Raw genomic sequence first — 17088 nt, forward strand, 5'->3', positions numbered from 1 at the left:
TGTAGAATCTAAATTTAGCTGTTGCCCACGACTTCGTTGATATTGGTTTATATATATATTTTTTTTTTAATCATTTATTTACATACAATATATATACAGTGGTACTACTAAACTAAATTAATAACTAGCTTAAATCTAAAATAGGCCCTTGAGGCATTGTACCAAGGATGCTGGCGGCATTTCCTCGCTGTATCGCAATGCTGATACGTTGTGCGAGGTAGCCGCCAGCTCTTCGGTCACCAGTTACGTCAACCAGACGCTTCGCGATTTCTGCGAACAACTTATGCGCGCTGGGACCCCATGGACCTAGAGTTTCAACTCCAAATGGTACAAAATGGTACTCTCTACCGAGGCTCTTATATTTGTTACGTTTTAGAATTTCGGCGCTTTCCGCCGCTCCGCCCGCTTTTACAGTAGTCCGTTGGAGGTGGGACGGTGCCAGTGTGTCTACGCAGGTAGCATCCCACACCAACATCCGTCCCAAGCTCCAAGGAACTAAGGACACTCCATCGGGCCTCTTGCCATCATCTCTGATAATGCCAGTCGGCTCAAGAAGAGCAGGCACATTGATGGTGGCAAGAGACCGACGGACTATGTCATTAAGCGACGCATGTCTCGAAAAACGGCCTGCACTTTTTTAATTCCACCTGGACACCGTACAGCAAAAACTGGCAGTTAATTTGTCACAAACTATATCTTTCCATGAACTATCAAGTCCTTAATTTAAAAAAAAATATTCGTACTCGATACAGATTTTCGACACCCATAGGAGATTAATTTTAAGCCCAGGTCACTTTTCTTCTTTTCTAATGTTGTGCCTTTATACGAAGTTTCAAGTCCCTCCCTAAAACAATCCTTACAAATACAAGTTTTCAACCCCTGTTTCATCACCTTAGAAGATGAATTTTCATAAACGATGTATTAAAAAAAAACTTTTTTACGAATATTCGTACCTACAAACTTACAACTTAATTTGAAAACGTGCTACAAACATTTATCTATGAAAAATATTAAATTTAATACCTAACGAACGTTGCGATCTATTTACATTCTAAAAACCTAGGGGATAAAATAATTATGATTTATACCAGTAAAGAGCAAAGTAATAACCGCAAATCCGATGCAATAGTTAATAATGCAGTAATATATTACGTGAAAGCTAGTCTTAATGTTCCTCCAGATATGTTCAACGAGCCAAATCCACGTGGGAGTAACAAGGCCCAGTGCGGTAAAGTAATAATTGCAAACGCGTGATCCTTTGTAGTAATGGGATGGAGAGTATTGACCGGAGAAGAAATAGGGGCCAGAAATCTATTGTTGACAGTAATTGTTGTCAATCAATGTGAACTATGGATTTTATTAAACGATTTGTAAACTAAGGGGAACATTAAAATCATGGGAGTAAAAGATTATTAAATATTTCTAAAAATCGATTAACTCAAGTAGAAAAGTCTCTATAAAATAAAGTTTGCTTTATCAGATGCAGACAATAATTTAGTTCTGTAAAGAAATAGATTTGTAAAAGACATCTCTGACTTTTATAGCCATTGTTGGTCGTAGGGGCAGGAATATGTGAAGACCATAAATTGTATTATTGCGGCCTCAGCATTTAGTAGTTTGCCCATTTTTTTGACCTATTTGTATTGTTGCGCAAAAAATAAATAGTTGAATTGGATGTGGGGTATTTGACCATCTGTCACAAACACGGCCCGGTTTTTGAACAACGTATAATATTTTCACATGTCTATTTTTTGTTTTCCTTATCTTGAAAATAAAAGTGTACATGAAAGTATCTAATTGGATCTATTAGTGTACCTATACATTTTTAAAAGTGAAAATAAACCGAAGTTATAGGTAGCCGACTTAAATTTAGTCTAACTAGAATATAATATGTAAATAATGTACCAAAGTACATTATTTCCCCGTCCGATTTAACCCTGAGGTCAGCCGGTAGAAATTATTTTCTTCCGAATCCCCACCCCACAAGCATATGGCTTTAAAAAAAAGTTTATACCACGTCAAATCTTCGAGAAATGGCTTCCTCAAGATAGAGACGTTAGTATAAAATTAATTGTCCTGTCCTTTGGTGCATCTGCCGCGTCTATTGTTGTTTTTTCTCTTTCTTTGCCTTGCTTATGACCGGGACAGCAAAGGTTGCTACAGATTTTGAGTTTATAAAAATGTCCGGTTTTTTTAGAGGTGATATAACATGTGTTTGGATAATAATGAACAGATGTTACTGACCGCACCTATAACACGGTTTTAAAGCACACGCAACATTTGAATCTCTAAGAATATTCGAAGAGTTCACAAGGCAAATTGAAGCCTTGAGGAACAAAATTTCATAAGTGAACTATTGTTCTTTATGAGTAATAAAATATGTAAATCCAACAGACAAAATGTGTTTGTAAACATACACAAGAATATTATGCATAGAACCTAAATAGATAAAACAACAATTTAAAGTATTTGTTGTTCCAAAGATGTAACACAAGCTTAAATATTAGATACACTCATTAGAAATTCATGTAATCGATACGAAGTTGCTCGTAATTATTCACGAATGTTTGGTTCTACATAAAGCTCGTGTACCAACTCACGCCATCCATACAAAACTGATACCGATCATCATAAACCACTGATAACGAGCGTCTCAGAGCGAATGCTTATATTACATTTCAATTACCATATAAAATGTACGTACAAGAACCACGAACTCCGTTCCGATAATCATCTAATCAAAGATCATTCAATAACTTTTATTTCAAGTATCGAGAAACTGATCAAAGCAGTGACAGAATCAAGCGATGAAAAGCTCTAATTGGCCTTTATTAAGAGTGACATTGCCGTGTACGGATCGACTGCTACGTAAACCGAATCTCGCGTATTATCTTAAACGAGCCTACATCATTCAATATACTAACGATAGTATGAAACAAATGTATATTCCAATTGGAATCATAGCCGTATTAGCATAGCGTTGGTTTTTGTTTGAGACACCAAAAGTACAAAAGCTGTTTCAGATTTAAAAAGGAATGTAGAAAACGTCAATGAGTATCCGAAATTCGAAACGTAAACGATGTTTCTCGAGTTGTCGGAACCATCTCCGTTCGAAATGTAGTCAGACAAAAAATAGAGCATGATACCAAATCCAACTTTCCTACATTCTGAATGATAAACTACGGAGCGTTTCCAGCAATACCAAAAACAAGGCTTCGAATTCAAACTATTCACATTCGTCCATATCCTCACATTCTTTAAACTCTATTGTAAATCAATTTTGTAGTTTTCATTAGGTACTTACTACATACTAGTATAGTGGAATCTCAACTTTTTGGCAATTTATTTTACAGTAGGTACAGTTATTGTTTCCAACTTAATTATTCGGCGAGCAAATATGCGTAAAATTACGAATTTTGGCCCCATTGTTCGAAGTAAATTAAAACACTTTTCATGTTCAAAAACAACAATGCTTGAATGCGAACTCGTCGATTCACTTATTATTCCCTTGATGGCCTTAAAAACATTGTACGGACTTTACAACTTAATAACGTACATATGTTAAATTGGACGGACTGACATACGATTTATAATGCACCTTTGGACCGCAATAAATTGTAACAGAGACAATAAAGTTTCGCGGGTTGAAAAAACGATAGAAGAAAACAAAGGGCATAATGAATTGAACAACATAATACGAAGTTAATAAGGCGATTTGGGATCAGGGTATGAAAGACACCTGCGAGGAACGAAACGTCTTCATTAAAAATGAGAAGGATCAGGGAACAGGTGCGTTCCGTTTTACGCTGCTATTGGAAGCTGTCTGATCCGCTAGGATAATTATTGATTGCGGACTAATAGCTTTATTGGTGTACGTTTATAGTTTAATTTTGGGTTTGATTCTAGATTGGGCATTCATGTTGATTAGGGAATTAATCTGAAGGATGCCAAAAAGTTATTGAGGTCATACATCATCATAGGTCGTCATCATAGGTAACTATGCCATGGTAGGTGCCAAATTAATTAGTCGCTTAATTATTATTTACAGAAAATTAAATATCTACACCCACATAAATTCAAACGTTTTTAACTAATCAGAAACCAGAATACCTGTCAAAACACGCACACATTTCGGTGGCGGTCTTAAATTTCAAGGATGCGACAAAACTTCTCTCAAGTTTCAGAGTGTTTTAACCTTATTTGTTTACAAAGTCATAACAGCCTCTAGCATGCTCGGTTTGTAAAACCGACAACTGAATTCTTTATTCACGGCGGATGCCACGGTTCGAGGTTTTCGAGATAGGTGCTTTCACCCTTATGGTAATTGTTTCGCTTATTCCGCTGACAGGCGAGACGCGATTGGCGGGATCTCAAGATCTTAAAATGGCGGCCGACCTCGGCTGACCCATCCGTCAGGCGCGAAGGTGGAACATCTGTTTTAACATGTCGGCTTTGCATTTAATATAGGCATTCCTTTTACAAAGTAAAATTTCACTCAACTTTTAGTTTTTGTGGATTTAAAGTGTACCAGTGTTGACGTGAAATTGAGTGAGAATTTCTTTGGAACGGATTATATTGTCAAGGTGGATTAACGTCAGTTGACGCGTACAATATTTAGCTGTCACTGACATCTGTTTATTAATTAGTTCAAGGAAAGGTAGTATCTATTAGACAAGCATTTTTATTTAGATACAATGAAATTTATTATTATTTTTTACTTTGAATACCGAGATATTAGTAATGGTGTTCGTAGCCATTTAAAATTATTTTCAAATCCCAAGTTTACACTCATAAAATAAAATAAAAATATATCAAAACAAGTTTACTAGACCTATAAATTCAAGCCCGTTGTCAGTTTTTAAATCCTCCCTCAAAATAGGTTATAATATTAATGTAAAAGAATATAATAGCAGTTGCCTGAGGCCCGCAATTTCCGTCGGCGCTACCGAAATGCCGAGACACTGGCAAACTTGGATTGTACATCACTCCTCTTGTTTACAAGAATCGTTAGCATGTCAGCCAATCATTTCGGAATCCCTGCATTTATTACAGACATTATTGCCATAAAATGTACACTACATCTTTTTATTTTGAGGCGGTTTAATGTTGCGTGAAAACAGTAGTGTAGGAGGCTTAATTTTGCGGGTAACGTACCTTTTTATCGAGGATATGCTCCGTATAGGCGCGACATCTGTAACAAAAAATATTTGTATAAGTAATATTCTATAATTATAGCGCTAAACAAAATTTGACATTTGATAAAAAATTCTACAAATTTCAAATTTAATCTTAAAGGTGCTAATTATTTATTTTATTTTTTCCCGAATTACTTTATGCAAAAATAACAAACCTCGTTATAGTGACAAAGCGTTTTTACTCAATCATTACGCGTCGAAGCAAAAACATCGAACCTAATGATTCCAATTTCATTCTCTTCACACGTTCTTCCTATTACCTCGAAGGTATCAAGCGCAGCTTTAGGCCAATCTTCTGTTTCCCCGTCTCTCTCTTACCCGTTAACTTTGTTACATCTTTCTCGTTTATCCAAACCCTTTGCGGCGCCGTGATCTGAGCAAACGACGCATGCGTTCTGAATTAAGCAATTATGGTTAATTTTGAGTCTCCCCGTATTATAGGCAGAGTCGTGGCGGCGGGAGAAATGTGTTATTTTGAATCGTAATTTGTGAGAAGGCATCCGCCTGAGCAGTTGAAAATTATACACTTAAACTTTGAGGTACGTTTACCTTGATAGAAGTAGGTATTAATGGACTACTGAGAGCGTTACGCTTTATATATAGCTAAATTACAATAGTGGGTAACTTTACCGCCTTTTATGTCAGTAATAACGTCATAGTCAGAGAGGTGAGCTCATATCTTTTTAATACCGCCAAGTCGTACTGCTAAATTACTGCGTTTTTTAGATTAATCAGCCGTAAACTGCCTTGAGATAAAAAAAAAATAATAACAATAAAGCCGCTTAAGATTTAAAGTGTCGATGAACACATTAAGCGTTGATAAGCTTGTCTCTACATAAATGAAATCATTGACTGCCATTATAATGAATTTGATAAAATAATTTGCATTTGTCAAAAGCCATCAGCGTACAAATTCGAACGTATTAAAATAAAAGAAAAAAAAAATCGAACGGCCGACGGTTGTATTCGAATTTTAAATCATAATGTGGGGTGATTAATATTCTTCGTGTCCATTCGAATGACACTCCATGTCAACGAGCTCTAATATGATTGGACGTTTTTGTATAAATTACAACACCGGGCGGGGTCTATTGGGTATAATTAAAAAGCATAGATTATTATCGCCTCGCCAACCAGCCAGGTTTCCGGCGCGTAATTGTTAACAGACTCCTTTATAAGTTTTTAATGATTAAAATACAATGTTCCGGTGTGAAAATATGCGTTGCGACTAGGTTTCTGGGTCGTGAAAAATTTAGTGAGTAATTGTATATTCAAACAAGCATTATCATTGTTTTAAATATAAACAGGCCAAACCTAACTGTAAATCAAATGCGAGCATGCAAGGCTATCCGGATCTAAGGATATAAATATTCCCTATTAAAGTCTAGCGTAATTGCTAGCTTAATTCTAGCTTCAAATGCATCTCACGTGCATTTAGCGCAACCATACAAAACGCAGGAAAAATTAATGCTCAGCCGTATGAAGATGTAGATTTCACTAGGCAACTTGTTAGCGTCAGCGTTGCTGAACGGAGTAACAGATGCTACAATCTTACAATGCAACGTAAATATAGGTAACATTATATTGCTTTGTAGGGTAATATAATACGCACCCATGTCACAGTTCCTTATCATGTCTTGATGAATTATCGCTGTGCAGTTACTGGTGTATGTGGTTTAAGTAATAGATGACAAGTGGCTGCGCAAGTCGCTGTGATTTAGGTGGGTCGGCGACGGTGGGGTCTGAACTTTGTAGCGGGTAATGTTATATGGGCAAATTTGAGGAATGATGTTTCGTCATTCAAACATATATTATAATACGTGTGCGTTTATGCTAGGTCTGTAGGTAGGCATCTCTTCTTCTCTTTTTGTCCTAAGCCTTTCTGGGGACGGCTCTCCTTGTCTGCCTTTTCCACTGTTCCCGGTTTTGGGCTACGGTGTTGTCTACTCCTTCCTCTTTCAGGTCCTTCTGTGTGTAGGCATCTATTAAAATTATAATTCAATAATAGATATATTTTTGATTTCATATTAGAGCCATTGTTGATACTTATACTGTATTATGGTGACTAGAACACTCAAGACTCCGTTCATAACTTGAACTAACTTTAAACTAAGCGCTCTAATGTGCCTAAATTCTCCCGCTCACATTAACTCTGTATATCGTCCTGTGGGGATCGTTTGAAATGCAAATTCTGATAGAAGTGTATTAGCCATTGCTATATCGGCTCCGTCATACGCAAGTGAAGTTTCGGTAGATCGACCCAGTTAGGTCGCCTCTAAAGCATACTAATTGTTTCTTGTTGAGGTTGGAAGTTGAGCAAGCTGTTGTTTTGAGTTGATTAAGTGTGCAGTTTGTGCATTATAATGAAGTTACCGACTAGCCTAGCATCAAAGTCAGGAAAGTATAGGTCCAAAATGCATGGACTCTGAATTGTATTATCTATCTTTGTCATTTTGTGTCTCAGCTAGGTCTCTATATTTATACATTTCCATTTCATTTCTCCTTAAAAATCTAATCTTAATTTTTATACAGTCTTGAGGAGTACAGTTTCAAATTAATATTTGCAAATACACGTTTTATTTCGATACTTGAACCTAAATGCGGTTTTCAGACTAATTGTTAATAATTTCACAGAATTATTAGAGAGACTTGCCAGTCCTATCGTCTCTAAATCATAATAACTATCATCAAAGCGGCCTCCTTGAATAATTTAATAGGTAATTTAGAAGCACTAGAATACCATTAAATGTAGGCAACCATACTTGTCATTTAGCTTTAGCATATAAGCGTCTCATTTTAATACAGAAAAGCCCTTTTCATAATTGTTCCAGCGACGTTTTAAGTCGTATTTAAGGTTTCTAATTATACCTATGTTCAAAACACACAATAATTTTAACCCCTAACGCAAAAACCGCTGACCGCTATCTGTGTGTGCGTGTCTGTCTTGTCTTTTTTTATTTGAAAGCAGGTTTTCTAGCACTGGTTCTAATTCTTAGACATATATTATCAAAATCGGCGGATCTGTTACATTGCATTGCTTTTCTTTTTAAATTATTACGTTGCCATCAAAAGGTTTAATTATTTTTTAATAAATCAATAGGTTGATCTTCTACTTATTCTGGATCTTGTCAGAGCAATTAAAGGCGATTTGTTTAATTGACACATACACTTGAACATCATAAGTAAACCTAAATTAGGCACATGTTAACAAAATTTCAAGATGGGTTACAGAATTATAATCTCAAATGATACAATAGGTATATGAACAAAACACCTCTTAAATTAATTAATCGAAACAAACTGACAATAACATCAAACGCCAAAACTAACTGACATCTCCTTTGAAGTAATTAAATTAACAGAACGCACAGACCAAATTACAAGAACATTATGATACTAGATGACAGTTTAGAAGTCTCATCTGCATATAGTCGGCATGTTTAGAATGCAAATTGTTGTAATAGTAGTACTCGCGTAGCCGACATTAATAATAATTTTGGCGATGACAAGCGATAGGAAATGACGGAATAAGATAATAATTTGATGATACGAATACGAGGCAGTGTAGGATGAAGCTAATGAAGTAAATATTGAAACTAATGTACAGCCGACGTCAAAGATATATGTTCTTTTTGCCTTATTACAAAGGACTAAGTTGCAAAAGTGTAAACATATTTTTGACGTTGACTGTACAGTGCTCCAATTTTGTCCTTTGGAAGTGTGTATATTCGCGGACTTCATACGCACTGAGTATTTATTTATCTTGATTATTTGTTGGATAGAAGTTATATGAGCCAAGTAAAGGACCATGTAGGGGCCGTGTCGCATCAGAACACTAAAAGGCTGGCTTCAGGCCGACAAAGGTGGAGACAACTTCACCAAGGTGCACCGACAAAAGCTCAGCTCTTAAATTGAATTGAATTGAAACAAGTTTGGTAGGAGTAGTAGGAGTTTTTGGATTAAAGTACGTAGGTACAGAGAAAACGCTAGTAAAGGAACTTGTTTCACATCGCCACCGCTTGTAACTCGCACATATTAAATATGTAGTTATGCATAATGTCACTTTATGTTACTGATGTACATTTCCGTATTTAGGCATTTGAGAGTACACATAATTTGCAATAATAATGTGGCTGGATGTCATAAATTATCTACGAGGACATTTAAAGCAACTACAGGAAGATGACTAGTAATGGAGACGTAGACGTTATGACTGGGAATAGGAAATGTTGTTCATGATTAAACCAGTGCTAGACAGCATAAACCTATTGTTAGTCGAGGTATTCAAGAGACGACTTGTCGTATTGATGGTAGTCACTCCTTGTCTTGAGATTCGGAATAAGTTACCTACGTGAGATGTACCTAACAGTTGTATTAAGTACCAAACTTTATGATAAGTATGATGTTAATTATGTATGCTTAAACACATTCCAATGAAAATGAAAATTTAAGCACATATGTCTTAAGAAGAAACAAATTTATGTATTGCAACGCATGCTAACTTAAACAAGCAAATAAATTAGTGCAAATATTTATTTTAAGCGTACGTGTTAGTCTATTACTGTGTAGCTAATATAACTAAGTACCTGTTGAGTACCTGGATAAACACTGATGAGTAGTACCTACTCAAAAGATTCATGTATGAATTGATTAATACATGTGTTATTAACATTTAATGCACCTACTTGCCTGCATATTGACTAAAGAGTTAGCTTAAGTTTTAGTATAAGCTTCTTTATCTTAATAAGCGTCATGTACCAATTCCCATGAACATTATATTTACCGCTGTTGTATTTTGTTAACTGAATGTATGAAAATGCAAATAATTTCATTAAATGCAACGATAAACATGTCCTAGTTTCAATTATATTAAAATGATATGTAAATTAAATACCAGGCGAGCCTGCTCGCGTTTCTGTAATAAGCTATCTTGTGTCCCCATTATCTTTGAAGAATACTGTTTTGTTTACAAGAAGAATTATTTTACTTGACGTACGTATGGTGACATGGAAATTGGGGCTTCTCCTCATAAAACACTTAAAAACTAAGCCATGTCAAGCTCGGCTTAACCTTAATACAACGAAATATAGGGCAACTCACTATTAATATGTATACGTATATAAAAGTGATGATATTACGATCGTGGCTTACAATAAGGGATTTTTTGTAGCGTCGAGCTTTAATATATCTCTTATGCAAAGCTTTAAGACGTTAAGAAATGTCAAAAGTATAAAGAATAAAGCTTGAAAAAAGAAAACTAAAACAAATTATAAAACTAGTGATTATATACATACCTATCTTATTATATATTACTAAACGAATGTATCTTAACATTATGTAAAGCTTCCCGTGTTTAATAAAGAAGTGTAATAAACAGGTATCACAAGAAATATCATTGTAGCATTTGAAAACTTCATATAAAGTAAATAGTTAATGTAAATACCTCTAGTTACGCGGGTTGCAAGTAATAGCTTATATCTATTTTGCCGAGTAGGTGAAATAATATTAACATAATAAAAGTATAAAAAAGGGTTTTCTATAATTCCATGTGGAACACTAAGTACAAAATCCAGATAATATTTCGCTTCTCTCTCACGAATGCTAAGTTAATCTGATAGAACGGAAATGTAAATGGTTCAGAATATAACGTTATATGTCATGTAGACCTTTATTGTGTTCAACAGGCCAGCTAACCATATATAAAGAAAATGTAAATGTCAGGAATAGTGTGAAGTAATGGAGGATTTTGTGGCGCTACGCGAAATTTTATTTGCTGGTCGGCAGTATAACATCTATTATTCGTAATTTACAGTACAGATAAATTCATATTAATATTGAAAGTAAAATAAATCTTGAATTATGATGTTTTGAAATGAATTTACTATCCTTGAGGAAAAATGATTTTACTGTGTAATATTTTACAAGTGATAAACAGAAGGTTTAATATTGTATTTTTTTGTCATTCGAAGTTAAATTATACCCATACAATATAATACTACAAAAAGACAAAAATTGAAAATGCACCAACATATAAGTATTTAGGTAATTAAAAAATGTTGTAAAAATTAGGTATTTGTAAAATAAAGTAAGAAAGAGATGTTCATGACAAGAGTGTTTTATTCGAAGTAAGGTAACTAGGCAAATTTAAAATACATGTTTATCAAAAATAGAAAATAGAAAACTTAACAGTAGTCTGCACAAAAGAGGTCAACTACAACATCCGCCCTTAATCGAAGTTGTGCCAGACAAACACAAAACAAAAACTTAAGTCTCTATTCCTAAGTTAAGTATACACCGTTTATGTACTATAGGTCCTAGTGGCTTCGTTAGTACATCGGCAGGCATATCACTACTTTTGATGTATTCTAATTTAACAACATTATTTGAGACCTTTTCCCTAATAAAGTGAAATCTGGTATCTATATGTTTCGTCCTGTTGTGGTGTACAGGATTTCGAACGAGGTTGATGGCACTCTGACTGTCAGAAGCTAAATGAACTATATGCAACTTACCTGTTATCTCATAGATAAACCGTCGTAAGTAGCATGCTTCCTTCGTGGCAGACGCTAGTGCCATATATTCCGATTCGGCTGAAGATAAAGCCACTGTGGGCTGCTTCTTGGACTCCCAGGATACTGGACCTCCACTTAACTTGAAGGTGTATCCAGTGTACGACCTTCTGTCAATCGGACAATTTGCCCAGTCCGCGTCACTAAAGCCTTTTAAAGGTTCTCCACTCTTCCTGTAAACCAAGGAGTAATTTAAAGTACCCTTCAGGTACTGCAGAACCCTTTTCGCAGCATTCCAGTGTTCTTTAGTAAAGCACGTATTAAACTGGCTTAAATAGCTCGTAGCGTAAGCGATATCGGGTCGTGAGTTTACCGTAAGATACATGAGGCATCCTATTAAGTTCTGATACGGATAAGACTCACCTTCTTGACCATCAGTTCTTCTTTCCATATTCTTTTTAACTAGAGGAGTATCCACAGTCTTACAATCCTTCATGTTAAATTTTTCCAATATAGAAAGAATATAACTTCGCTGATTTAATTTAATACACTCGGAATCGCAATCAATTTGTAAACCTAAATAACATTTTAATATTCCGAGATCTTTCAAAGAAAAATATTTCGACAAATTCCTTTTGACAGTGTCAAACGTCGAATCAGATTTAAAGAAGACTATTATGTCATCGACAAAAATACCCAATATCACGAGTTCCTTACCAAAAAGTTTCGTATATACGCAAGGCTCGGAAGGAGTTCCTGTAAAACCTATTTTTAAAAGCGTTTCATTTAACTTTTTGTTCCATGCTCGAGGTGCCTGTTTAAGGCCGTAAAGGGATTTCTTCAGCAAACAAACCTTGTTTTCTTTGCCCTTTTCGATGAAACCAAGAGGTTGCTCCATGAAAACTTCTTCTTCTAAATCTCCGTTTAGGAACGCGGTATCAACGTCCAAGTGCTTCATTCTTAACCCCATCTCTGCAGCTAATGCAAATAAAGTGCGGAGGGAAGAATGGCGAATCACAGGTGCAAACGTCTCATCGTAGTCTACTCCCTCGACTTGATGAAAGCCTTTCACGACGAGTCTCGCTTTATACTTGGTTATATTACCGTACGCGTCCTTTTTAATTTTGTATACCCATTTACATGGTATGACCTTTTTATTAGGCTTATCTACTAGGTCCCATGTGTGGAGTTTTTTCAGTGAACTATACTCATTAGCCATAGCATGCTTCCACTTATCTGCATCATCGGCATGAGTAGCTTCAAGATATGTCGTAGGTTCTCTAGAATCAACCGTAGACACGTTGTATGTTAGGAAATCTGGTGGTTTCCTATCTCTTGAGGGGTATCTCGGCTCTGGATGAGCTTCCTCTTCCACACTTGCAGGCTCTTCATCCGCACTAGGTAGCCGTGGTTCACTGAAGGGCTCTCGCTCTTCCATAGATACTAAATCTTCGGCACTTTCTAGATTTATCGGCGAAGGCGGTGGTGCAGGGTCATTGCTCTCGTCACAGTCATAAAATTGACAATCTTGACAGTTTTCAGACTCGGTCTCTCTTTTATCTTCGAACAATAAAATAGAGTCTGACTGTACCTCAGGTTCTGGTGACCTCTGCTTCAGCTCTGTAAAACAATTCTCAAAAAAGGTTGCATCTCTGGACATAAACATTCTTCGTGGGCTGGCAGGATCCCTAAAAATATAAGTACCTGGATTTTCTGAATAACCGACGAAAATCGCTTCCTGTGCCTTGATATCTAATTTCCTTCTGTGACACGAGGGTATATGGACAAGTGCTCTACATCCGAACACTTTCAGGTGACTAAGATCACCTCTACGACCATACCACCTGTCATAAGGAATTTTTCCACCTAAGGCTCGATGAGGAGACCTATTCTTTAGGTACACGGCAACTTGAAATGCGTCTTCCCAGAATGCTTTCGACAGTGAGCTCTCAGCTAGCAACGTCCGCGCCTTCTCTGTAACCGAACGATGTGTGCGCTCCGCGACACCAACCTGTTGAGGACTGTAAGGCGTCGTCGTTTGATGCTCGATACCTTTCGAAGCAAGATAATCAACAAACTCTTTATTTACGAACTCTTTACCTCCGTCAGTCCTAACCGCTTTTATTTTCTTGTCTAATTGATTTTCAACAAAAGTTTGAAACAGACAGAATTTATTTTTTACTTCTGTTTTGGAAGAAATGAAATAAGCAAACACCTTTCGTGTATAATCGTCTACTATCGTTAACATATACCTATTTCCTTGAAAAGAGGTTGTTGACACCGGTCCCATGAGATCCATATGGATCAGCTCTAACGGGGAAGTAGCTCTATTAAACGCTACCTTCTTGAAAGTTTTCCTCGCTTGTTTACCTTCCACGCAAGCGATGCAACTATTTTTATCTACTACTGAATACTTTACGCCTACCTCGTGATTCTTCAGTTGGTTCATGCCTATGCGACACAAATGTCCTAGCCTCTTATGCCAAAGTTGATAACTATCCTGACAGTCAGAGTGCACATCCTGTGTCATATAATTATCTGCCACATTCTCGGGAACATTGACAGTACCGTCTAAAACGTACAGTCCACCACAGGGCGAGGCATGAGCAACAGATTCACCTGTAAAACGAAAATTATCAGATTTATAAAAATTACACCCATTAATATCAAAAACACATATAAAACCCTTTTCAACAGTTTTGTATACAGACAACAAATTAGCTTTTAAATCTGGTACAAAATCAACATCACTGATCTTGTTGACCACGTTCTCAGGTGTGTTTATTGATATATTTCCAATTCCGCAGCACTTAATCTGTTCTCCGTTTGCGACAGTAACGGTACCTTGATTCTGTATCGTAAGACTTTGAAACCAATCTCGTCTAGAAGCCATGTGTCTAGTACAGCCCGAATCTACATAAATGATGTCCTTACTTGAGCTGCCAGAAGTATTAAGAGCTGTAAGTGTAAATGTCGTATCGTTGACAGTTACCTCATTGGCTTTCTCCTTCTTGCCTCTCATCGGACAGTCTGGTCGCTTATGTCCAGGCATTTTGCAGTCGTAACAAACCAGATCCTTCTTCTTTGACTTCGGCTTCCTTTTCGCATGAAAAACCGATTCTAATGGTGTAGCCGCATCCTTGGACATTTCATTCAGCAGTTTTGTCTTAACTAAGTCTGTAGTCACATCGACATTACAGTTTTCTAAAGCCATAATGAGAGGTTCGTATTTTGGAGTCAGACCTCCCAAAAGTATCGCGGCAATAGACTTATCCTCTAAGACTACATCTATATCCGCCAGATCCTGTGCGGTTGACATAACTGCGTTAATGTACAGTTCCATATTCGAAAAGTCCGACAGACTTAACCTGTACAATTTTCGCTCTAAAGTAAGTCTTCGTCCCATTCCCTTGTCCTCAAAAGCTTCCTGCAAAGATTTCCATGCTTCGGCTGCGGTTTTCGCACATCTAACATGAATGATTGCCGCACCATCTATTGTCAAACATATCTTTGCCAGGGCTTTCGAATCTTTTCGTACCTTTGTAGAGGCAGGGGTCGTGTCTCCTTCAGCGTAGCCACCGATTGTCTCCCACAGATCCTCGTGCAATAGGTAATTGCGCATCTTAAATTTCCACGCAGGGTATCCATCTTTGCTCCTCAGGCAAAACGATGGAAAAGATGAGCTTGAACGGGAATTAGAACCACTCGAAGCATCTCCCGATTCGTGTGACATTTTTACGATTTTTATTATTTTCATCAATTACAGAATCACTACAACTCAATATTTTACGAAATACACATTACACTAAACTTTGCATTATAAATTATAGCATTCGTGCTGATAACGTGTTGTAAAAATTAGGTATTTGTAAAATAAAGTAAGAAAGAGATGTTCATGACAAGAGTGTTTTATTCGAAGTAAGGTAACTAGGCAAATTTAAAATACATGTTTATCAAAAATAGAAAATAGAAAACTTAACAGTAGTCTGCACAAAAGAGGTCAACTACAACAAAAAATACACAAAATAAATACGTACCAACATAAAAGTGTTTGATTAAAAAAGCCCCGGATATCCTTAACTCAACGAAAAATATGTGCCTCATTTTTCATACTTTAAAAAGCAGAGAATTGAATTCTGCCATGCATTATGAAGCTTGGCGCCGTAATTTATGTGCGTAGAATCCAGATGTAATCTCGCCAGGCTCATGTATCCCTTAGGATGCCATGCCGCAGAAGGATCGATTCAGTACATCGACTCTTTGCAAAAGCATAAAAGAGTTATATTTTCGCTTGTAACAAATCCAAGAAACATGTGACGGAATAATCTCAAAACAGGCATTGTACTTACCTAATAAAACTTATTGAAAAAAGTAACTTATTATTCCAAATTATATAATACCAAATTATTCATTGTATACTGAATAGTAAGATTTTGAGTCCCAGAAATCATAAGTAAAAAAGTAGGTAGTCGTGAACACGTACGAAATACTGCTCACAAGTGTATGATTAAACTTTATGAAGTAGGTATGAAGATAATGATGATGAGAAATGCTTACATGTGTTCGTAAGTCCGCCTTCCTGTAAGCTTTTTAAAGGCTTTCTTTGGAAAGGGTTTTTTCATCAATTATAATCACATTGTTAATGTACTGGATTTGGCTGTAATCAATAGTATACGTATAAAACAATATGATTAGGTCTAATAGTATTCTGTGTTGTAAGATTTCATATGAAAATATACTCGTACCAAACAATTGCAACCATTCATTCAAATAATAGTGAATCGTAAATAACTCGTAAAGTTAACACTGCTCTTCATTAACATTTACAACGTTCAAATTACTAGTTCTTAAGTTACGACATTAACGATGTTTTAAATTAACATAGATACTAAATCTGTGCAAGAAATCTATAACCTTGATATAGATAACGACAAAACATACGAAGGATTATCAATTGCAGATATCTTAAGCTCATATTCTCTGAAGAAACTTGTTTGACATTGGCCCTATTTCCACCGAGCCACTAAAATTAAGTCATCACATTCGTAGAGCTTTGCATGCATGCTACTTTACTTATTACTAGCGTTCCGTCCAGCTTAACGAAAGTACACTATAACTGTTTAGTAATAAAGTTGAAATTTTCCTAACAAGGAACTCGTTGCTTTTTACAGCGGAAAAAATCGCATCGTCACCGCAGCGACCGTGACGAACTGGGATGGAGACGTCAATTCCTTTACATTCTTCACAAAACCAACAAGAAAGAACCAAAGAAACGAGCACAGAATAAATAGAAGTGAAAAAGCCGGAGTGTGCGGTCGTGACTGTAGCTGCTACTGGATTATTCTCGTTAGAACCGGTATGTAGCCAAGAAAAACTAGGTTCTG

At 36.3% G+C, this 17088-nt stretch overlaps 1 protein-coding gene across 1 annotated transcript in view; it reads right to left on the reverse strand.

Moving 5' to 3' along the window:
- LOC134799110 (uncharacterized) overlaps nucleotides 1-17088 on the reverse strand; it is a 145066-nt gene that overhangs the window by 70097 nt on the left and 57881 nt on the right. Inside the window, exon 3 of the mRNA XM_063771509.1 lies at nucleotides 5155-5191. The gene's annotated coding sequence lies outside the window, so the exon portion shown is untranslated. The remainder of the gene's footprint in view (nucleotides 1-5154; nucleotides 5192-17088) is intronic.

The sequence above is a fragment of the Cydia splendana genome, chromosome 18 (assembly GCF_910591565.1).
Source record: "Cydia splendana chromosome 18, ilCydSple1.2, whole genome shotgun sequence".
In the NCBI taxonomy this organism is placed as follows: Eukaryota; Metazoa; Arthropoda; class Insecta; order Lepidoptera; family Tortricidae; genus Cydia; species Cydia splendana.